Below are 11,561 nucleotides of genomic sequence, written 5' to 3' on the forward strand. Positions count from 1 at the left end.
ACCGATCACGGATACGCTCCAATAATGAAGAACGAGCGACCGTACAAGCTAACACTCTGCTAGGCTCAGAAATGTCCAACCTCACAAATCGATTGGCCAAGGCCTGAATATCCAAAGCAAGCGATCTCTGGCTGACCGGAATATAAGCAAGACTACCCATACTGGCGGACTTCCTACTCAATGCGTCGGCCACCACATTGGCCTTACCCGGGTGGTTTAAGATAGTAACATCATAATCCTTCAGCAATGCCAACCGCCTCCTCTGCCTCAGATTCAACTCCTTTTTCTTGAACAAGCACTGAAGACTCTTGTGATCGGTGTACACCTCACACGTCACACCATATAGGTAATGCCTCCAAATCTTCAAAGCATGAACTATGGCTGCCAACTCTAGATCATGAACCGGATAATTCTTCTCGTGGATCTTCAACTGCCTCGAAGCATAAGCAATGACTTTGCCATCCTGCATCAATACTGCACCAAGTCCAATACGGGAAGCATCACAATAAACTGTATAAGGCCCTGAGCCTGTGGGAAAAACCAATATCGATGCCATAGTCAGAGCTGTCTTGAGCTTCTGAAAGCTCGCCTCACACTCGTCTGACCATCTGAACTGGGCACCCTTCTGGTTCAATCTGGTCATCGTGGCTGCTATGGATGAAAACCCCTCTACGAACTGACGATAGTAGCCTGCTAAACCCAAGAAACATCGTGCAAATATCACCAAAACATGGCACGGAATGACCCTTCGTGCAAGTATTATCAAACCTGGCACGGAATGACCCTTCGTGTAAAGATAATCAAACATGGCACGGAATGACCCTTCATGCAATATCACTCTTCCTTACCCAAACAGTAGTCACAACCAAACGGGGCGAGGGGATAACAAATAATAAGAAGTGTCCCGGCAAGGGAAATACACAACTAAACAGCCAAATCCCGGCAAGGGAGCAACAACAATAACTTTCATATCCCGACAAGGGAGATAATCAATATACTCAACCCATCTCGGCAAGGGATTAATCACATCACTTTCTATTTCTTTCATTTCTTACTCAATAGTTTTACTATCGTTCGAGCCAACGCCCCAAAGAATTTACAATTCATAATTAGTCCTCATACTCTTCACATTGCGTAGAATTCATCAATTAACATGGAAGAGTCATAACAATATCAGGATAAGTACAAACAAGGACCCACGGTCATGCTAGACACCGGTGTATAGATACTCGTCACCATGCCTATACACCGTACTCGATCATTTAGCAGTTAGCAAATAATAACACTCTAATCCTACTCCTTCAAGCCAAAGTTAGATCAAACACTTACCTCAAATGCTCCAAGCTCTACTCAATCCTCTAGTATAGCTTTACCCTTCGAATTCACCACCAAACCGCTCGAATCTAGTCACAAATTACTTGAGTGTATCAATAAAGGCTAATCTAATAAACTTGAATGCATGAAAAGTGAATTTCCCAAAGTTTTACTCAAAATTTCCCAAAACGCCCCCGGGCCCAGGTGGTCAAAACCCAAGGTTCGAACCAAAACCCGATTACCCATTCCCCCATGAACTCAAATATGTAAGTTATTTTGGAACCGGACCTCAAATTGAGGTCCACAACCCCCAAATTTAGGAACCCTAGTTCTACCCTAAATTCCCAAATTGCCCCCATTAAGATCTTTGTTTTGAAGTTGAATTATGATTAAGGATGTTAAGGAGTATAGAAAATCAGTTAGAAATCACTTACCAATCGTTTTGAAGAAGAAGAATCGTTTGGAAAATCGCCACTTATGTTTTGGGTTTTGAATAAGTGAAAAAAGATTGAAAATCCCGACTTTATATCATTTACTGAAGGCTGGCGCGGACCGCACAAAAATGCACTGCAGCCGCACCGAGGAAGGGAAGAAAAATGACTCTCTGAACCTACCCAGCGCGGACCGCACTGATTTGGTGCGCGGCCGCGCTGGTCGACTTACCCCTTGGCCGTCTGAACCTAGCCACGCGAACCGCACAGAAACGCACCGCGGCCGCGCGGCTTCCAGCGCGGACCGCGCGGAAATGACCGCGGCCGCGCTGGGGGCCTGCAACACCTGGACCTGCAAATTCTGATACTTTTAAGTCTAAGACCCTCCCGGGACCCACTCAAAACTCACCCGAGCCCTCGGGGCTCCAAACCAAACATGCACATAACTCCAAATACATCCTACGGACTCATCCGTGCGATCAAATCACCAAAACAACATCAAATTAGGCCTCAAGACCCATGAGTTCCTTCCCATTTCCATGAAACATCAAATTTTACTGCTTTTAGCTCAAAACACGTCAAATGACGTCCAAATCTAACCAAACTTCACAGCAATTGCTTAACTCATATTTAAGACTTGTGCCGGGCGTCGGAACCAAAATACGAGCCCAACAGCACAGTCTTCTAAACAAATAATACTTTCCAATTCTTTAATTATTTTCAGAAAACAATTTCACGTAAAAATTCATTCCTCGGACTCGGGACCTCGGAATTTGATTCCGGGCACACCCCCAAGTCTCATATTTTCCTACGGACCCTCCGGGACTGTCGAATCACAAGTCCAGGTCCGTTTGCCCAAAACGTTGACCGAAGTCAAACTTAATCAATTAAACATCAAAATTTTATTATTTTTTTCTCACAAATTCATATTTAAACATTCCGGCTACGCGCCCGGACTGCGCACACAAACTCGAGGAAACCCCCAAGTGAGGTTTTCACGGCCTCAAAACTACAGAGTGAGTAGGAATGCAGGTGATGACCCTTTGGGTCGTCACATTCTCCACCTCTAAAACAACCATTCGTCCTCGAACGGACAAGAGAAAGAAGTACCTGAGTCAGGAAAAAGATGGGGGTAACGGCTTCCCATATCAGACTCGGACTCCCAGGTCGATGCCTCAGGAGGCTGACCTCTCCACTAAACACGAACAGAAGGAAAACTCTTAGACCTCAACCGACGAACTTGCCGGTCTAGAATAGCTACCGGCTCCTCCTCATATGATAAGTCCTTGTCCAACTGGACAGTACTGAAGTCTAACACATGGGTAGGATCGCCGTGATACCTACGAAGCATGGATACATGGAAAACTGGGTGCACGGCTGATAAGCTAGGTGGCAACGCAAGTCTATAAGCCACCTCACCCACTCGATCAAGAATCTCAAACGGGCCGTTGTACCTAGGGCTAAGCTTGCCCTTATTCCCAAATCTCATCACGCCCTTCATAGGCGACACTCGGAGCAATACCCGCTCACCAACCGTGAAAGCTACATCTCGAACCTTACGGTCTGCATAACTCTTCTGCCTAGACTGAGCTGAACGAAGCCTCTCCTGAATGATCTTGACCTTATCTAAGGCCTCCTGAACTAAATCTGTACCCAATAACCGAGCCTCTCCCGGCTCAAACCACCCAACCGGAGACCGACATCGCCTACCATACAACGCCTCATAAGGAGCCATCTGAAAGCTGGACTGGTAGCTGTTATTGTAGGCAAAGTCCGCTAAGGGCAAGAACTGGTCCCACGAGCCTCAAAAATCAATGACACGGGCTCGGAGAATATCCTCCAATATTTGAATAGTCCTCTCGGACTGGCCGTCCGTCTGAGGGTGGAACGCTGTGCTCAACTGAACCTGGGTGCCCAACCCCTGCTGAACTGCTCTCCAGAAGCGCGAGGTAAACTGCGTACCCCGGTCCGAAATGATAGATGTCGGCACCTCATGAAGGCGAACAATCTCTCGGATGTAGATCTCGGCTAACCTCTCCGATGAATAAGTGGCTGCAACAGGAATAAAATGCGCTGACTTGGTCAGCCTATCAACAATGACCCAAATAGCATCAAACTTCTTCCGAGTCATCGGGAGTCCAGTAACGAAATCCAAATCTAACCAAACTTCACAGCGATTGCTTAACTCATATTTAAGACTTGTGCCGGGCGTCGGAACCAAAATACGAGCCCAACAGCATAGTCTTTTGGACAAATAACACTTTCCAATTCTTTAATTATTTTCAGAAAATAATTTCACGTAAAAATTCATTCCGAGGACTCGGGACCTCGGAATTTGATTCGGGGCACACCCCCAAGTCTCATATTTTCCTACGGACCCTCCGGGACTGCGAATCACGAGTTCGGGTCCGTTTTCCCAAAACGTTGACCGAAGTCAAACTTAATCAATTAAAACATCAAAATTTTATTATTTTTCTCACAAATTCATATTTAAACATTCCGGCTACGCGCCCGGACTATGCACACAAACTCGAGGCAACCCCCAAGTGAGGTTTTCACGGCCTCAGAAATACAGAGTGAGTAGGAATGCAGGTGATGACCCTTTGGGTCGTCACAGTTGACCATGCCTATGTGGAAGCACTATAGCTGACATGGCTAAACTGTGTGCAAATCACGCTGCCAAGGCACGTGAATAGTATTGTTTTTACTTAAAAAAATTAGAATTAGAATAAAATATAATTAAAAAAGGAAAAAAAAAGAAAAAAAAGACTTTTCCAATTCTTTCTCTTCCCACCAAAACTCCCACCCAATTTTTTCATTTCTCATCCTAATTTCTCTTCCCCCTACCCTTTCTCTGTTTTTTTTTCCTTCATCTTCCCCTTTAATATTTTTTTCTAGTCTCCATCCACTATTTCCGTCCTAACATTCCTCAACCACCAATTCTCCCAAGAAAGTTTGAGCTTTGTCGTTGTTCTATCATCGAATTCATATTTGTCAAAATAGCAGAAAAAAGGCAAATTTGCAATGTGTCAGGACCCAAAATCCACTAAGGGTCGTGATGGCGCCGGACACCGCTGTCAGGCAAGCCAACCAAATACTTAATTAAACTTCAATTTTAACAATTTTGAAAACCAAGATTTTCCTTTTAATTTCATAAGTAAAGAGATAACTGCTTCAATTAAAATTAACTACTAGCAATCAATACAAAATATTTGAAAACCATCACAGAACCCGGTGTCCCAAGTGCATGAGCATCTACTGATAAGGAAATAAAATACAATACAACATCCGTCCGGAATACAGTGGACAGAAAGAAAATACAATTTACTGGAAGGAACTTTACTAGCTGCATGCCGCCTCGAATAATGCAACTCACCTAGTCCCCGAATCATCCGTGCTGCTACGCCCAGTAGGCCGCTAGAGTAACATATACTTGTGCAACAAAAATGCACAGAAGTGTAGTATGAGTACGTAAACAACGTGTACTCAATGAGTATCCCGCCTAATCTCGAAGAAGTAGAGACGAGATGGTCGATTTTGACACATACTAAGGGTCCAATAATGTGATATCAATAAAACATTAAATTGCGGATTTCTATAAACATGATTTTTAATCCAATAGTTTGAAACAAGTAAACAATTAATTCTTTTATAGAAAATCTCCAAAATTCCTTCTCGTAATTACTAAATGTTTTCAAGCCATGAAGAGGCAATAATAACTTAATCAAGTTCAAGGCAGCAATACAAGCATGCACATATAATGCCGAGGCGACGGCCCGATCCAACAAAATTAAACCGTGCACTTGCCGAGGGTCGACGGCGCGCCTATAGATGCATCTATTTAATCTGCCGAGGCGTTTGACGCGTTCCATAAATAAACACACAGACAGTCAATCAAGAAGTCCACACGGAGTAATTATCCAATGAAAACAAATCCTCTTTTAACCATTTAAGAAAAATGAAGTTTTATCTGTTTAGAAATTCGTTTACTAATTCGATGTGATTTAAGAAATTCAAGCTATCAATAGGTTCGTAAATAATCCAAGTATAGCATGCTTTTGGGTCCTAACTACCCGCAATAGCATAATAGCAGCTACGCACGGACTCTCGTCACCTCGTGCGTACGTAGCCCCCACAAATAGGAGCACATAATCAATTATTTCACCTATGGAGACAATTCCCTCTTACAAGGTTAGAAAGGAGACTCACCTCGCTCTGAAGATCCATAACCGGCATTCCATGCTCCTCCGAAGACTTAAATCGACACACAACGCTCCAAAACTAGCCACCGATTATACAAATCCATTAATATATGCTCAATTACTCATTACAATCCAATTTATAGAAATTCCCAACCCCGATCGAAAAGTTCACAAAAATGCCCTCGGGCTCACGTGCCCGGAATCTGAAATTTTTCGAAGATAAAGTTTACCCATAACATAAGGATCAATATTATATGATTTTTACTCCATTCCCTAACAATATTCGTGGTTAAATCTTGTTTTTACCAAATTCTAGGTTTTTCATCTAAAACCCTTGATTTTCCTTAATCTTCACATGTTAAATCTACCCATAATCCATGTATTTAACTTATGATGTGTAGAAATTAATTACCTCTTTGATGATGATGAAATCCCTCCTCAAATGCTCTCAAAAATCGCCTAAGGCCAAGTGGGAAATGAGGGAAATGGGCTAAGTTTCGAATTAAATAACTGGACACAACCCTCAGATGTCGCATTTGCGATAGGGGTTTCGCAAATGCGAACCCTTCAGGCCTCGCAAAAGCGACACAAAACGTCGCAAATGCGAACTATTCCCCAGCCTCCCAGGTTCGCAAATGCGATGTCGCATTTGCGACAAAAGCTTCGCAAATGCGATGATCATAGCCTCGCAATTCCCATCCCCCGTTTCGCAATTGCAAACTTTCCCCCTGGAGCCCAGGCTCGCAAATGCGAGAAGGAACTCGCAAATGCGAGGTCGCATTGCGACGCATGCATCGCAATTGCGATCATACCAGTACCAGCAATCCAATTTCTTAGCAAAACACTTCGAACCGATCCCGAATCTCACCCGAGCCCCCGGGGCTCCGAACCAAACACCGGCACAAGTCCAAAGTCATTACACGGACTTGCTCGAAGCCTCAAATCACCTCAAACAACGCTAAAATCACGAGTCGACCTCCAATCCAAGCTTAATGAACCTTAAGATTTCAATCTTCTATTTCCGATGTTTAAACCTATCAAATCACGTTCGACTGATCTCAAATTTTGCGCACAAGTCATATTCAACATTACGGACCTATTCCAACTTTCGGAACCGGATTCCGACCCGATATCAAAAAGTCAACTTCCGGTCAAACTTCTCAAAACCTTCAAATTTCTATCTTTAGCCAAATGACTCCAAAATGACCTACGGACCTCCGAATTCACTTCCGATCGCGCTCCCAACTCCAGAATCACCATACGGAGCTATTCACAGACTCGGAATCCCAAACGGACATTGATAACACTGAAATGCACTTCATGCCATACTTATGAAATTTCTTCAAAAATGCTAACTTCCACAATAGGCGCCAAAATGCTCCCGGGTTATCCAAAACCCGATCTGGGCATACGCCCAAGTCCGAAATCATCATACGAACCTGCTGGAACTTTTAGATCCCGATTCCGAGGTCGTTTACTCAAAATTCCAATCCTAGTTTATTCTTTCAACTTTAAGCTTTCGAAATGAGAATTCTCTTTCCAAATCAACTTTGGACTTCCCGAAATTCAATCCCGACCACGCGTACAAGTCACAATACGTGAAATGAAGCTGCTCACGACCTCAGGCTGCTGAACGGCGCGCTAGAACTCAAAACGACCTGTCGGGTCGTTACATTCTCTCCCACTTAAACATACGTTCGTCCTCGAACGTGCCGAGAACTACATTGAAGCAGTCTGAAATCACTGTTTAACACCTCATGCACCTTCCCGTGCTACCACAACTCAGTTGAGCGCATTTGCTCGATCAATTCTGAAGATTTTTCCTTTTACTCAAGCAGATAGGCCTTAGAGCCTAATTCCAACATCCGGAATTCTCTGTTAGGCCTGTTTCCAACATACGAACACCGTATCAATCACCACACGTTGTACCCAAAGATGACTGCATAACTTTGCTGAATTCACACCTTACATCATTTTACTCACCGGACCACAATAACATTTTCTGATCAACTTAGTTGAAATTCCACGAATCTGATGCTCCCATTGCACCCCATGACACACACCGGTCTTACTCTAACTCTTACAATACCGCCACAGCGGAAGAGGTGCAGAAATTCATAATCCACTGCCGAGTCAACCCATCATTGAGTCTATACTTCTGACAAGAAACATTACCATATTCCGAACCAAATCGTGATCTTTGCCCCTTAATATATTCAATATAGTCAGATTGCACTGATCCTGAATCCAATGATTCCATCTCACCCAGTACGAACCGCTCAGGCAATAAGCCGCCCCGAACATAATCAAAGGTCTCATATGATGCCACCACGTGCCAATAGGCTACCAATTAGAATGCGATACCAAAGGAAAATGAACTCTGAAAGGAATTACCTAACTCCCGCACTAATGCGGGCTTTCCTTAGAAAATAGGAAGCGAGACACACAAAATAGCATATAGAAAACTATACTCAACATGACACTGTTGCGGCGCGCAACCCGATCCAAACATAGATCTCACATATGGAGATTGCACATCGAGCTAAATTTGCTCAGTACAATAAAATATCAAATTTCGGTCACAAGCACGCTAAGTGCATAATAACATCCCTGAGGGAACATGTAGCGCTATAAGCTACGAAACCTAAGCACAACTGAGGTGCGATATACAATCTGAATCCCAAGAGCCTTTTGGCTCATATAAAATCATTTCTGTGCGGATCCTCAGCACGTAAGCAACTTCTCAAGCCGTCTCACAACTCACACGGGGCAATGTATCACTACACGAAATATCTGACAGCGAAATAACACACTGACTACTCCTCCACAAGGAGCACATTACTGAAATGAACACAACTGGCCTGACATAGAGCCCATATTCACATTTAAATTAATCCACCGACCTCAAGTCGATCCCGATCGTATCAAACTAGGCCGATAACCCTTCAAAGGTCCATACTAACTTCCCCCTTCTTATAACACACAAGAACAACCGTCATAACCGGAGTACTCATCCACAGTCCACAACTCAGAATCCGAGTGCCCTCCAGGCACATATTCTCAACTTATCGATATCATCACAAATCTTCATACTCGATTTAAGTTCTTCAATCAATCAAGTGACTACCTGCCACCCTTATACAATTCTCCTGGGGGACACACTCCCACAACCTTCCATAACAAATAGTTGGGTCGTACCTCCAAACCACCGACCGCACTGACACTGAAAAGCGATCAAGAATCATTAACTAGGACGCAAAGACCCTTTTCACAAACACCGATCTCAGGAGACGCTGAAGACAATACCAGCTTACCTTAATCATCGAAACTCCCTTCCCGCTCATCCGAGCTTGTGACATCCTTGTCAACACCGAACTGCTACATTGATCTTCACTCCAAATTCCATACCACTCACTGCACGTAGCATGCCAATATACAATAGGACTCGTTCTTTCATCATAGCTTTGGAACCACTAATAGGTTAGCACTTCATCATATCAAAACTTTTCACTTAACTCACTTCAGGAGAGCCATAATGTCACACAGGTGAATTCTCATAACCGTAGAATATGCAAATCTCTAAGTAGTGGTCTGAGCCACCATAGCCCTTTCGGAATCTGCTTTCGCATAACAAGCCATAACAATAGAATGCTCCTGAATAACATCAATTACGGCGGCTGACAAGCCTGATACGTACCATCCCAGATCACTTGCATAACTCGATCCCGCTGAGGGAACTGATCACTAACACCAATAGGCCAAATTCAACTATGGCTAATCTATCTACCTTCTTCCAATTTATCCTTGATTGCCTTTGAGATAATACTAACTCCACCCAACACATAACATACTCCATCTGCACCCATCTCGAGTGACCTTGAATCACGAGACCATGCTGTCCCAAATCCCGTGAACCACTTCATACCTTCCTTGCGCGCATATTCGCACCCTCAACTGATAGGCCTATTCTGCTAATCCTATTATGAATCCGAAATCTCTACTCATTTTCCTCTCAAGTTCTACACTGCAAGTCAAAACATCATAGAACATTCTGGGCCTCCACTCAGAAGCTGTTGCAAAAGCTTGATTCTTAACTGTACTTATAGGCTCGAAATCATTAGGCACTATACTTTATCTCTTTTTGAGTCCATTAGAACCGTTACTGAGAGCCACCCGCTCTGACTTGGTCCCGAATATAATCAATTCCATAAATCTTCTAGCACATGAATACCCCATTGGTGATGCACCTGGCAGAATCCCTTCTCCTGGAACCCGCATCTTTACAAACACAATCTTGAATCCTTCCCCAAGTCTTGACATGGGCCAATAAGGCCAACGATAGCCCACCTTTAACAATCCCTTTGTTCGATTCACCACTTATGTTCTTTTCCGTAGCTGAAACAGCTCAGCAATATGCTAATAACCAGAAACCTCGCAAGTAGCTAACTATACAACCCAATCATAAGCGGCGGGACTCTCCCACTTAGCTTGAAGCCATTATTTCACAAATCTGAAACTTACCAGGATTCTTAATCTCCTATTGACATAACCTTGCGTAATCCACTGCCAACATGCTCGACATCTCACTGTAGAAACCCCCCCCTTTTTATACTCAGAATCATCAACAACATTACGCACGACCGATCCCTTGCTGTACAACCATTAGAATGCTTCGCAGAAGCTCACCAACCACGCGATTGCTAACCTGCTCACAGGGATGAACTACCCGTAGAAATCACTCCCGACATCTCCCAGCGCTGCTACACGGGGTACAATCATTACGACATCAATACCCCATCCTGAGTCTGAGCTCACTTTCCAGCTGCACAGGTCCATTTGCCCCTCGTGGACATCATTTAAATGTGCGGCAACATCCTTCCAATTCAAAGTTATGCTGCATCTTTCTTCATTTAAGCGGCTCCTTTCCGTCATATTAAATCTCCTGCCGCACAAGAACCCCTACTTCAAATTAGATCCGTAGACCCCAATATCCAAGCACTAATATTCTCAAATCACCCCAAAATCTCCTTAAGGTACGTGGCCATCCCACTGCAAAGCCCATATGCAACTCCGCCACTCTCCCACTTTGGCGGAACTCATCCCCTTAATCGACTACTCGACCTTCGCTTCATATACCTGGCCCTTTTAGAATTTTTGAACACCGCCTGACGCTTCCCACATGTCCTTCCTCGTCCTTTGATATTCAGTGGCTGTCTTAAATAAAAATCTATCTTCATGGCACTTGAACCCACAATTGCTGCTAACTTTAAACCTTTCCGAAGGTCATCTTTATCGAACCGTCAACATTAGAAATACTGATTCAATCCTGTACCTCCGCAGGAATCAAATCGCACGATAAGGAATCAAGAAGGAAAGTACTCCTAACAGTCCTGCGGCCTCCCGAGGATAAGTACAGACGTCTTCGTACCGATCGCGAGACTCTACTAGACTTGCTCATGACTCGTGAGACCCTAGGAACCTAGTGCTCTGATACCATGTTGTCACGACCCAAAATCCACTAAGGGTCGTGATGGCGCCGGACACCGCTGTCAGGCAAGCCAACCAAATACTTAATTAAACTTCAATTTTAACAATTTTGAAAACCAAGATTTTC

Source organism: Nicotiana attenuata, chromosome 9 (genome assembly GCF_001879085.1).
Source record: "Nicotiana attenuata strain UT chromosome 9, NIATTr2, whole genome shotgun sequence".
Taxonomy (NCBI): domain Eukaryota; kingdom Viridiplantae; phylum Streptophyta; class Magnoliopsida; order Solanales; family Solanaceae; genus Nicotiana; species Nicotiana attenuata.